Source organism: Pteropus alecto, unplaced genomic scaffold, assembly GCF_000325575.1.
Source record: "Pteropus alecto unplaced genomic scaffold, ASM32557v1 scaffold101, whole genome shotgun sequence".
Taxonomy (NCBI): domain Eukaryota; kingdom Metazoa; phylum Chordata; class Mammalia; order Chiroptera; family Pteropodidae; genus Pteropus; species Pteropus alecto.
Genome location: NW_006432945.1, coordinates 1,435,678 through 1,449,301, shown reverse-complemented (window position 1 = coordinate 1,449,301; position 13,624 = coordinate 1,435,678).

The following is a 13,624-nucleotide window of genomic DNA, read 5'->3' as shown; positions in this document are numbered from 1 at the left end:
AAATGAAATGGGGTATATATACACACACAATAGAATATTATTCAGCCTTAAAAAGAAAGAAAATTCAAACACATGCTACAACACGGATGAACCTTGAGGACCCTATGCTAAGTGAAATAAGCCAGTCGCAAAAGGACAAATATTGTATGATTCTATTTATATGGGGTATCTAAAGTTGTCAAATTCATAGAGACAGGAAGTAGAAAGGTCGTTTCCAGGGTCTGAGAGAAGGGGGAAATAGGGAGTTGTTGTTTGATGGGCATAGAATTTCAGTTTGGGAAGATGAAAAACTTCTGGAGTTGGATGGTGGTTGCAGAACAATGTGAATGTACCGAGTGCCACAGGACTGTTCACTTAAAAATGGCTAAGATGGTAAAATTTTATGTTATGCATATCTTACCACAGTTAACAGAATCAACCTTAAAAACAAAGAAGAAATGGGCTGATATGAGGTACTGAGTTTCCCATAGCTATAGGTATCCTAGCAGAGGCTGGATCGCCTCAAGGTGGGAATTTCAGATTTAAAAGAGATTAATGCCAGTGATTCAGAACTTCTGTAACTCTGCATGAAAAGAGTTTTACTTTGTGCAACAGATTGAACCAGACTGCATATTTTTTGATATTGTGTTACATACACAAGAGTATATTCATGTATAATGTATCATACATACATAAGACTGTTTATAACAAATATGCATTTCAATATATACTATTTAATGAATATTTAAAAAATGCATCCCCTATTTAGCCTCCATTCACGTTCAGTATTGGAACATTGCCAGTATCTTAGAAGTTGCCTACCCCTGCCATAGGCCCTTTCTTAATCATCTCCTTCCCCTCCTCTGTGAGATGATCCCTTTCCACATTTTGTAATGACCTCTTCTTTGCCTTTTAAAATTTTAAATAGCCTTAGTACCTATTATGCATCCTGAAGCAACATAGTTTGGTTTTGCCTGTTTTGAATGGTATGTATATCATAAAATATGTTTTTATTGGTCACTTCCTTCTCTAGCTCATTATGCTTATAAGATTCATTGTTACACATATGGAGCTGTAATTGATTCACTTTCAATAGGTCAGAGTATTCCCTTGTGTATGTATGCTACAATTTTTTTTTATCATTTCTACTGTTGATGGACATTTGGGCTGTTTCCAGTTTTTAGTTTTTATAGACACTGCTGTTAGGAACATCCATGCACGTGACTTCTGGTACCTACGTGCAAGAAAAGTACCTAGGAGTGGAAATTCTGGGCTGTAGGCACACACACATCTCCAGATGTGTAAGATCATGCCAGACTGTTTTCCTAATGGTTATATTAATTTACACTGCCACCAGCAGTGCACAAGGGTTCTCCTTGTTCTGCATACTTGTCATATTCAGACTATACCTTTTATCTAAGAATTAGAGAAGACGATGAGGTTGGCAGCCTGACTTTAATATCTCGTCATAAAGTGGGAAAATGTATTTGAATTGCACTAAGAAAAATTTAGGTTCCAAATCAATGTAGATTCTTCTTTTGGTCTAAATGGCTTAACAGGGACCAAGGTTCTGATTGTATCCATATCATATGAAGGACAGGTAGCCTTTGATTAGCTGGCCATGCCCATTTTGCCTCTCAGCTCTAGATTTACAGTACCTGCTCATCAAATACTGAGGAAATTGTATTCGAAATGCAGTCTTCAAAGAAAGAAATTTCAAAGCAAGACATACTGAATTAAAACAACATTATAGTTTGGTGAAACTTAATGAATTGAATTGAATTGAATTGGCTTTGAGAGGATGTTGTAGGCCATACAACACTGTGTAGCTTTAGGCTTTGGAGCTAACAACCTGAACTTGAACTATAGCTCAGCCACTTTCCAGCTATGTAACTTTGAGCAAGCTGGTTGATCTCTCTTACCTCAGTTGCCTCACCTGAAAAATGGGTGGAGTAATAGGACCTACCATGGGTGTTTGTGTGGGCGGATGGGGCTGTGAAGATAAGATAATTCATGTAAAGTGCTAAGCTCAGTCCTTGGCATTTAGTGTTCAATAAATGTTGCACCTATTAGAACTTATATCCTTGAAGAAATAATTTACAACAGCTTCCTGGAGAATATAAACATTAATGTGCCTGGAGAGATGGAGCAGGACTTAACCTCTTTAGGGTTTTTTTTTTTTTCCCCTAGCCCTATACACTGGTAGCTTTCAGCAGTAAACATTTAGAATAAACTTTGGTTTTACTCTCCATCAAACCAGAAGTGACAGCAAAAAACAGACATTTTTTCAGAAAAGAAATTAATCTCCTAAACAGGGTGATTTTACCCTTTTCTTTAAATACTTCTAAACTCATGAGGGAGAAGCACAGCGCACATTATCCATCAGAATGAAGCATCATCTAGCCCTGCCGAGTTTCATTGCCTTTAAGATTGCCCTCTGAGCTATAGGCTTTTTTTTTTTTTCTTTCCCGGAGCACAGTTACCAGGAATATTTTTCTTTAAATGGCCCCATTTCATTTGCATTTTTAAGCTTTCACTGCAGAGAGTAGAAGCAGTTGTAAATGGTTCCAAGAAAGGGGCTGTGATTTCTCGACTCGGAGCTGCCTGCCTAAAGCTTCTGAAATTGAGCGTCAGCTTCCCTAAGAGTAGAAAGATATTACTCTATGTTTGTGCACACGGTTCGCCGCTCTGTTCTTGGTTTGATGGTCTCATTTAGCCACGGGCATTCTCCAGCAATGATTTGTCCCCCCCAATAAAATTAAATATCACCTTCCTCCTCCCCAGCCCACCCCTTTTTTAATAAGACATTTTCTTGTTTAGACTGAAGCGAGACAAGTTGAGAAACTTGTGCGTTCTTCTCTGATTCCTTTTATTGCTCTTTTTGGACAAGGAGAGAACAGCAAAAAGATAAAAGAGGAGGAAAATCTACTATCGGAAATCTAAATGGAAAGCCATACCAAGATCACAGATCAATTTGGGTTTAAGATTCAATAGCAAGGTGTTGAGAGAGGAAGGCCCTGGAAAGAAAACGGAATGCTTTACAGTGCTGTAGCATGAGGAGCCCGCTGACCAGCATTATCTCCATGCTGAGTTCACACCATTATCACAGTAACCCCACAATTATGGGACAAAGTCTGCAGTGAAACTCACGGGGCCGCTATGTCTGCGGGGTCGTGACAACACCTCCCAAGCCATTTCAGGTGGGCTGGGCTGAATCCGGAAATGGGTGGGCAAGCAGCTCTTTGCTAGATGAAATAACATCCAAGGAAGAGATTTTATAGCTTAAAAAGAAATGGGGGTCTTTGACGAAGGCATAGCTGTGAGAAGGTGTAAGCCACAGTGCCTTGACTGATGAGACTTTCAACAAAATAAGTTGAGGCTTAACTCGTTTTCTCAAATCTGGTTTAATATAGGTGGTCTTCACCATGCTGATGAGCTGTGTGCATGAAGTTTACAAGTTGGGTGTTTAGAACCCCAAACATAATTGACTTGAAAACGGCCCTTTAAATGGGATGGTCAGATTTCTTGGCCTGCTCTCCGAACTCCGTGTAAGACATATCGTTTTGGCTGAAATGTATTGCTAAGAGTTTTACTGGGATAGGGACGGGAATCCACGCGATGAGGGAAGAAGAGGTAGAAGGATTCTGATTCCTTTCTTCTGGATCTTGAATCAAGCTCTGGTGAAATTTCGAGGGAGACCGAGCAAGTTTTTGGCATCTGCCCTTTCTGCCTCTTTCAGCCCTGATTGTCAGGGCTCCATGTTGCCCCCAAGGTAACTAATTGCGGTGTTATCAAGGGTGATATAAAGAGGATTCCTGCTTTGGATAACGGGTGTGTGAGCCAGCTGAGGCTCCTCCTACTGAATAGGGGAAAAAGAGACTTAGAAAATCAGTCTGATTTGCTTCTTGGTGATTCAGACCAGCGTTATTCTTAGGTGTCCCTGAGCTGTTCTGACAGGATCTCTGCCAAGGTGACTCGAGTGCCCAGAGCCTGGTCGGTGACTCCACCTTAAGCACCACGTTGCTCTCAAGAATCATTAGTTAGAAAATGTTGAGGTTTCACAGTAGATGCTTTACATCTCAAATATCTGTCTTCCCAAGTGACTTCCAATCACCTGCTTTTTTCCTGTCCTTTACTATTGCTCTGTTTCCTCTCACCTGGCCTTGCTCCTACCAAAACTTTTCTCTGTCCTCTGGAATTTCCACAATCAAGAGATTCATTCATAAACTCAGACTTCCCACTGACCACTCCCTCCACTTTATTATCTGAATTTGCCTCTCCCTTCTCAAGGGGAACTGCTCATTTCTTCTTACATCAGGGTCAACAGGTGGTATTGGCACCATCTCTGCTCCCCATTATGACTCCCTAAAATGACCCATGTGAAAACGTCTGCCCCTTTAAGGCTCATGCTCTTTGGCATTGCCTGCACTCAACTAGAGGTCACCAGTGAAATGCTCACACAAGGGCAGGCCAACATCTTAATTGGGTGAAGCAAGCCTGAGGGGGTTGTGAACTGGAAGCTGCAAGGTACTCCGAAAGGGCACGATGCTTCTCAGCTCCGGAGCTGACAGTGGAGAGAAGAGCCTTGTGTTGCTAGGTGGTCATAATTTTTAAGAGCAGCTTTCCAAAGAAGACAGATTTTTATATGGACTCTCCTACTTTTTAAATGATGGGAAGTAATTCATCATAAAACAAACAAGAAGCAAACCCTGTGCTAGCTAAATAAAATCTGGCTATTGGTCCAATTTAGCCCATAAGCCTCTGATTTGTGATTTCCACTCTGTATTTCTTGTCATCATGTAATGACCTCTTAGCCATCCTCCCCCTTTCACCAAAGCTATCAGCATATGGCTCACCGTCTCTCCTTGCTTCTGAACCCCTTGCCTCATCCTGGCTTAGCTCAGTGTCCCAACAACACTCTGACTTCCCCGTTTCCGGATCTTCTCATGTACAATGACCTTCACTTTCACTGTGCTTGAGCCACCCACATGCATGGCCCCACCTTGGACCTTGTCATCTCCTAGGTAACATTTAAATTTGTGTGTGGCGGGGGGCGGGGCGGGGGGTAAGGGGGAAACAACTACTTTATTTAATAAATTTTTAATTTTTATTTTTCAATTGAAGCTGACATTCAATGTTATGTTATATTAGCTTCCGGTGTACAGTATAGTGATTAGGCATTTAATTCACAAAGTGATCTTTCTGATTAGTCTAGTAATCACCTGACACTATATACAGTTATTACAATATTACTGACTGTATTCCCTATGCTGTACTTCACATCCCTGGGACTATTTTGTGACTACTAATTTGAACTTCTTAATCCCTTTACCTTTTTCACCAGCTCCCCAACCTCCCTTGATATCTGGCCGTCAGCCGTTTGTTTTCTGTATCTATGAGTCTGTTTGTGTTTTGTTTGTTCTTTTCTTTTGTCCTTGAGATGTCACATATAAGTGAAATCAGATGGTATTTGTCTTTCTCTATGTGACTTACCACTTAGCATAATACCCTCTAAGTCCATCCACGTTGTTGCAAATGGTAAGATTTCATTTTTTTATGGCTGAATAATATTCTGTTACATATATATGTACCACACCTTTATCCAGTCCTTTACCGACGGGCACTTAGTTTGCGTCCATATCTTGGCTGTTGTAAATAGCACTGCAGTGAACATAGGGTTGAATATATCTTTTTGAATCCGTGTTTTGGGTTTCTTTGGATAAGTAACCAAAAGTGGAATTGCTGGGACATACGGTAGTTCTATTTTTAATTTTTTGAGGAAACTCCGAACCACTTTTCATAGAGGCTGCACTGATTTGCAATCCCCCCAACAGTGTGCGTGTTCCCTTTTCACCCTATCCTCTCTAACACTTGTTGTTTGTTGATTTATTGATGATAGCCACTCTGACAGGTGTGAGGCGATATCTCATTGTGGTTTTAATTTACATCTCTCTGATGATTAGTAACACTGAGCATCTTTCCTATGTCTATTGGCCATCCGTGTGTCCTCTTCGGACAAATGTCTATTCAGATCCTTTGCCCATTTTTTAATTGGATTGTTTGTTTTTTTTGGTGTTGGGTTGTATGTGTTCTTTATGACCACCCTAATTTCTGAACATAACTTCCTGTCTTTCTATTTCTTTTACTCAATAATTTACACTATTTCTACCTTTTAAATTAGAGACTCCCAGACCAATGACCTCTCTCTATATTCTTCTTAGCTATGAGCCCTTTCCACATTCCTTCTTCAACTTGAAGCTTCTTCAACATCAACCTCTGTCTAGCAATATTATTGTTCTATTAGTTTTCTCTCGTAGGTTTTGCGGACAAAACCTCAACCTTGAATCTATTTACCTATCTATCATCCTTCTCTGCCAGTGTGGCTATGCCAGAGTTGTAGAGAAACTCACATAGATCTGCAGGTTAATTTCATGGCAGCTTCATGGTCCTCAGACTCTCCTGGTTTTCCACTGCTGCCCTGCGATCATTCTGTGGTTCCTCGGTCAGTTCTCTCTCTAGTTCTCTAGACTAGGTTTTCACACCTTCTTCACTCTCCAACTCTCCTCAAATGTTTGAATTTCATAAGTTAAACATATGGCATTGCTTTCTACTTTACAGAGAAGGTAGAATCTCAAAATGGGTCCATTCCCCTGACTCTCCCTCATCTTATTGCCACCAAACCTAAAATTAGCTAGAACCATCTCCACACCTCCCTCCTTCGCTTCTGTTATAATGGAAGAGGAGTAGTCTCATGTAGACCGATCCCCCCACTTGTTCTCTGGGGCTCTTCTCTCCCAGTTCTTAGCAGCTTAGCTTGATCAATGTTTCCTCTCTTCCCTGTGCAGTCACCCTGTCCCTTCCTCCTTTGTTCTTTTCCTATCAGCACTTGAACTCGTTAAAGTCTTTCATCCTGAATATCCAATTGCTTTTAGGCCCCATGGCACCTTTCAGCCACTGCTTTCTCTTTAAAGAAACATATAGTCTGCTTCTCTGCTTCTTTACTTCCCACTCTCTCTTCTACCCACTGCAATCTGACTTCTGCCCCTATCCCTCTACTGAAACTGCTCTCAGCTAGGTCATCCTTAACTATTTATCTAATGGCAACTTTTAAGCCATTGTCTTCCTTGTCTTCTCTGTAGTAGCTGACACTGTGGGTCCTTCCTTGCATGTCGAAAGCCCATTTCCTGGGCCCCCATGACCACACACAGCAGCTGAATTCTCCTACCTCATCAGCCACCTTTATAGGCTGCTCTTCTTCTCCTTGCTTTTAAATATTAGAGTGGGTTCCATCCTAGGTCATATTTGTCTATGCTCCTGAGGTTATTTCAGCATTCTATGACTTATCTAGGGAGATGGAGATCGAGCAGGAAGGGTAGGATGCAGATTTTGTGACGGGGGATTGTAGAAATGAGGTTGGCCAGCCATAACGGTGCCAGAAGATAAAGAGACTAAGATGTCAGAAGGGAAGTATTTGACTTGCAGAAGTCGGCAGCAAGTGAGCAAGCTTTGGGACTTGAGTGTCAGTATCAGGTGTTTCAGGTGATAGAAGCTTCTCTCCTGTCGTATAATAAAGTATTTTCCTGGTCTTTGTCCTGAGTTCCATAGATGGAGCTTCTAAACCCTTGGAATTTTCAGAGTGATGAGAATGTTATTCGTGGTGGGCCCTTAGGACTTAGGACCACACTTGAATTTATGCTGATGAACTGAGCCCTTAGATAGTTTCAGGACGGGCGATGGCATGATGGGAAGACCAACCAGGTGATTAGAGTGCTGGGGCTTTGAGCCCCATGATCTTGGCCCAGCCTCCAGGAGTGGAGGGCGATGGGACATTGAGTTTAACCGCATGGCCGATGATTTAATTAACAATGCCCACATATTAAAACCCCAATGAAAACTCTGGAGACCAAGGTTTGGTTGAACTTCCAGGTTGGAAGAGAAGCAGAAATATATGTCTTTTTAAAGAGAAAGCAGTGGCTGAAAGGTGCCGTGGCCGCTAAAAGGAATTGGATGAAAGACTTGAACACGTTCAAGTGCTGATAAGTACACACAGATGTACAAGGAGGGTAGTGTATCCTGATTCCATCAGGAAAGGACTCAAAAGGTTCACATTCTGGACCCTCCCGGGCCTTGCCCTATGTATCTTTTCATTTAGCTGACCTGGGATTTGTATCCTTTATGATAAAACTTCAATCATAAGTATAGCACTTTCTTTAGTTCTGTCAGTCTTTCTGAATTAATGAAACTGAGTGAGCTGTGGCAACCCCTGAATTTGCAGCCCAGTGGCCAGATGTGCAGGAGGCCTGGGAACTCCTGAACTTGAGGCTGTTGTCTGATGTGAGGGCAGTCTTGTTGGAGACTGTGCCCTTTAGCCAGGAAGCCTGAACTAATGCCGGGAGCCAGTGTCAGAACTGCACTGCAGTAGTGCATCTCCCAGGAGAAAGCCTGTGGATTCAGCGAGGAAGCGAGTGCCTCGTCACTAGAAGAGATCTGGTTAGAGAATAGAGAGGGATATGGAGGACTAGACAGGCACAGGAGATTATAAGCAGAACTGACTTTATTTACAAACATTGTCTTTAAGTGTTTGGATAGGATAACAATAAGATTTTTTAAAAGGCAGAAAGATTGTTCATTTTAAGTCTGGTCATATTTTCCTTTAGCGGCTTTTGTGCTTCTGAGTTCTTAGATCTGTTCCTCAAAAATTCTAGAATACTATATTTCCAAGATAAATATGACTTAAAATAGTACTTTTTCTTTTGGCCCCAAGAAAAGGGAAAGAGCAACCCTTGGGGATGATAATGACGCCATTTATGCTTGCCCTCTTGTAGTTAAAATTACGTCAGCTATTTTGACCCCTGATGGGAGTTGTGGTGGCTTAGATCTCTGTCAGAGTTTTGGGCAGTAGGCTGGAGGAATAAGGTTTTAGTCTTGGAGCATACTATTTTAGTGAAATGGGGAGAAAATTCACTTGAGCTTTTTATTCATTCATTCATTCATTCATTCATTAGCTGTAAAACGTAACTGTCCATATTCTACTACCCCTGTTTGCACCTTGATTTCACTGGGCTCCTTCACATGGGATTCTAAGTGGTTCTATTCTTTTTTTTTTTACGTCTTTTTTAAATTTTTTAAAAAATTTATTTAAATTAGTTTCAAGTATACAGTACGTTGGTTAGACATCTATATATTTCATAAGATGATACCCCCAATTGCTCCCTTCCTCCCCTGGCCCTCCACTTAGCCATCATATTAATGCTAACTACATTCCCTCTGCCATGCTCCCCATCCCCATGACCAACTGTCAACTACTAATTTGTACTTCTTTAACCCCATTCTCCCAGCTTCCCAACCCCCTCCCCTCTGTCCATCACCAAACTGTCCACTATATTTGTGAGTCTGTTTTTGATTAGTTTGTTCTTTTTGTCCCTTGGATATAAGTGAAATCATATGGTATTTATCTTTTTCTGTCTGACTTATTTCACTCAGCATAGTAACTTCTAGGTCCATCCATGTCATTGCAAATGGTAGGATTTCATTTTTTTAATGGCTGAATAATATTCTATTGTATATATGAACCATAATTTCTTTATCCAATCATCTGCTGATGGACATTTAGGTTGCTTCCATATCTTGGCTATTGTAAATTGTGCTGCCATGGATATTGGAGTGCATAGATCTTTACGAATTATTGTTTTGGTTTTCTTTGGGTAAATGCCTAGAAGTGCAATTGCTGGGTCAAAAAGCATATCCATTTTAAATTTTTTGAGTAACCTCCATACTGTTTTCCATGGTGGCTATACCAATTTGCAATCCCTAAGTGGTTCTATTCTTAACAATAACATGAGCTCACATAAAGTGTTGATCTCCTACTATGGGACTTGTCACCAGACCAACTCCTTACAGACCTTCATTAAGTTCCTTCCTCCAACATTCGACATCAGAAGTGCCCCCAATTTACAGATTAGGAAACTACAGCTTAAACAGGTTAATAATTTTGTAAATGGCAACCACTTAGAATGCCACAGCGATTGGATTCCAGGTCTACCCAAGTCCACTCTAGAGTGCCTCATTATGGTGGAGCAGGCGCGAACCTGCAGCTGGAGAAAAATAGTAATTAAGACTCTGTTCTTATTTCTCTAAGGAACTTGCAGTCAGATGAGAGAGACTGACTGTTATCTTCTGATCAAAGTGCTGGTTTGGGGCAAGAGTTGATGGAATGAAGGCTTTAGATTAATACGTGGCCTGTTGTTAAGACCGAAAAGATCACTAAGGAGAGTCCCAACAGTCGCTTGGTTTAGAAACAACTTGCCTCTAATGAAATCTTCTAATGATCATCGTGTATACAGTTGGCCCTTGAATAACATAGGTTTGAACTGCCTGAGTCCTTTTATGCGTGGAGATTTTAATACATGTCTGTGCTGTTTTTCATTCATCACAGTAAGGAGTCCAAGGATGCAGAGGGCCAACTGTATGCATTGATTTATGCCATTTTTATAGGGGACTTGAACACCTGTGGACTTTGCTATCTGCAGGGTCCTGGAACCAATCCTCCACAGGTAACGAAGGATAACTTTAGTTTTGGAGGAGTCAAAAGTTATACAGTCGACTGTTGAACAACATGGATTTGACCTGCTTGGGTCCACTTATATGAAAATTTTTCCAATTGACTTGTATAATTCAAACCCACATTGTATAAGGGTCAACTGGCGGTTGGGAATCTGTGTATGCAGAGGGCTGGTTCTAGTTATACGTGGATTATTGGTTAGTGCCCCACCACCCTCCATGTTGTTCAAAGGTCAACTGTACTTGAATTTGAAACTTGTTGTCATTCCTTTGCAACCACACCAAAGCTCCTTCTTAATACTCCATGTAGTTGGAAGACGATACTGTTTTTAAAATTTCCAGATCAGGAGACAAGAAAGTAGCATTTATTGACATTTACTACATTTTAGAGAACTTCCTATACTTATAAAAAAATTTAATCCTTTTAGAGATCAAGATGCAGAAACTTTGTTCAGCTTCCCTAAGATCTTACAGCTTTTAAGAACAAATCTATGATTCGACCTGACTCTAAGGAAATATTAATTACCCATTTCAAGGTTCTCCTTTTTGTAGTGCCTGGATAGTAATCATATAATGTCAATGGCACTTTTAACTTTTTCGAGTGTTTTCTACTGTTCTGTTCTCAATACATCTAAAAGTCCCAGCTTTACGAGGCGGCAGGGACCTCGTAAAGGTCTCCGTTTGATTGAGGAAACTGAAGTGGATGTGTAGTGTTTAGTGACTTGGGACAGACCATTAAACTCCTAAGAGGAGAGACAAAAAGAGAACACAAGTCTTTCACCCCCACCAACTTTTAAGTGGATCTCCTCTTTCAATTAAAGGAGAGAGGGAGAGAGAGAGAGAGAGAGAGAGAGAAGCTGAAAACCTACAGGAGTCAATTGCTGTCGTACTAGGCGGGTTTGTTTGTTTGTTTGTTTGTTTTAACACAACTATTCAAGTTGAGGGTGACTGTCCTTGTTTTACAGATGAGAACTGAGGCTCAGAGAGGTTACGGATAGTCTCCCAGTCACACAGTAAGTGCAGGTCTGCTCTTTCGTTCCCGCATACTGTCCCACATGTCTAACCTTTTCCATAGCACCTTCCAGTTGAACATGTAAAATAAAATGTTTAAGTCTAACTCATCTGAAAAAAAAAACTAACCCTCTGTTAGCCCCACACACTCTCTCATCTCTGTCTCACCTCCCCCTGCTCCTTCGCGGGCAAGCTCTTGACAGATGGCTGTATTTGGGCAGTAGCCCTCGGTCCCCCCTGCGTTCACTGCCATCGTGTTTCTCCTTTTGCTCTTGTGTGAAATGGCTCTAGCTAATGATCACTTCATTGATACTGGACAGATGACATTTGGTATGTGTTTCTTAGCTTTTAGTTCAGGCTTGACACTAGTCTCTTGTTTCTGAAGACTCTATCCTCCCTTGGTTTCTGGGTCACCGACGTCTTCACTTTTTCCTATCACTCTGACTGTGCCCTATCACTATCTTCACAGGTTCTATTCTTCAGCCTTTAAGCATTTGTGTCCTTAGCCTTCTGCTTGTTTTGATGTATCCAACCAACTTTATTATATGTTTCTCACGTGTCAGGCCCTATGCTAGGCACCAGGGATCAGGGACAAGTGAGCGGTCACCAAGTGGTCTAAAGCGTGAGAAGCCCATCAAGCCCCTCCTTGCTGACCGTCCAGGCCCTTCTCCGCGCCCTCCTCTGCTCCACATAACTGCTACAGTTCTCAGGACTCTGAGCTCTCTCTTGCCTCTGGGCTTTTGCAGGGGCAGCTCTCTCAGCTTGGAATGTCCTCTGCATCTGTTTCTTTGTTCAGCTCTTTCTCATCCTTCAGGATGTGTCTCATGCGTCATCTCCTCTGAGAAGTCTTTTGTGACTCACCAGGTGGGCCAGGAGCCCGCCTCTGTACTCATGTTCATTACAGAAACTGTATACAGAATAACTGAACTTGTCTCAATATTCTGTCCACTCTGTAATGGCAGGAGTCAGGTCTTAGGCTCCTTTGTATGCCCAGCAGCTAACACAGTCCTTGATATGTAGCTCTTCATGAAGTGAATGATTCAGGCTTGCTATGACTCCTGGTTCCTGTCCCTTTCCAGCCTCCACCTGCATTATTCACTGTAGCCCGTGGTTGTCCACCTTGACTTCACATTAGATTCCTCTGAAAAAAAGAAAAAGAAAAAAAAGTGACACACCTGGGCCCTACCCTATTTCAACTGAATTAGATTATCTAGTGGTGGGACACAGGCATCCTTGTTGTTTAAGTCTCTCCAGGGGATTCTGATGATCAGGAAATAATCACATGCAAGACATGTCTCGGTATCTCAGGGCCTAGAACAATGCTTTGCACACAGTGGGTACTCAAGAAAGGTTTCTAGAATAATAGAGCAGATGTCTCACAGTATAGATTTTGCAAATTTGAATTCAAGCCAAGCATTTTCTGGCTCTAAGCACTCACACGCAGAAAGTCTATTTTCGAGGAAATCGTTGGAAAAATTTGGCTCCTAAAATATATTACTTAGTGTTTAGTTGGTCCCCTTTTTACAAGATAAAGTTTTCAAAGCCCGAATTGGCTGTTGATTTATGTAACTAAGTGACACATAGTTTTTGTTTTAACCTCCAGAAAAACAGTAGTCAAGTAGGTGGGGTTTGGGTGAGGAGTACGTGAAGATTACTGGCTTTCATTATATAAGAATTTATAAGATTTGCCATGGTTTCTGGTAATTGCTGGCAAAAGTTTGTTTGGCCCCAGGCTCTGTGAAAGCGCTAAGCTGCTTCCTTTCTGATGATGCTGGCCTTTCCTTGGGAACGAAGCAAGAAATAGCCAAATCTGTCAGGGCTGGAGAAGGGCAGGGACAGGGTGGGCTCTGAGGAGAGGTGATGCCACCCAGCTCTCTTCACCTCATTTACTATGGTCGTATCTGTACTTATCAACTCTTTGAAGCAAAGTCTCATTGCTCTCTATTGCATTTGATTTAAAACCCTGAGGACAGACACTTGCACACCTTCCTCACACTTTTCATTGCCATACCTGCCCCTAAGTTCGTAGGACAGAGCTCAGGTGTCATGAGGCTTAATCACTGTCATCGACTAA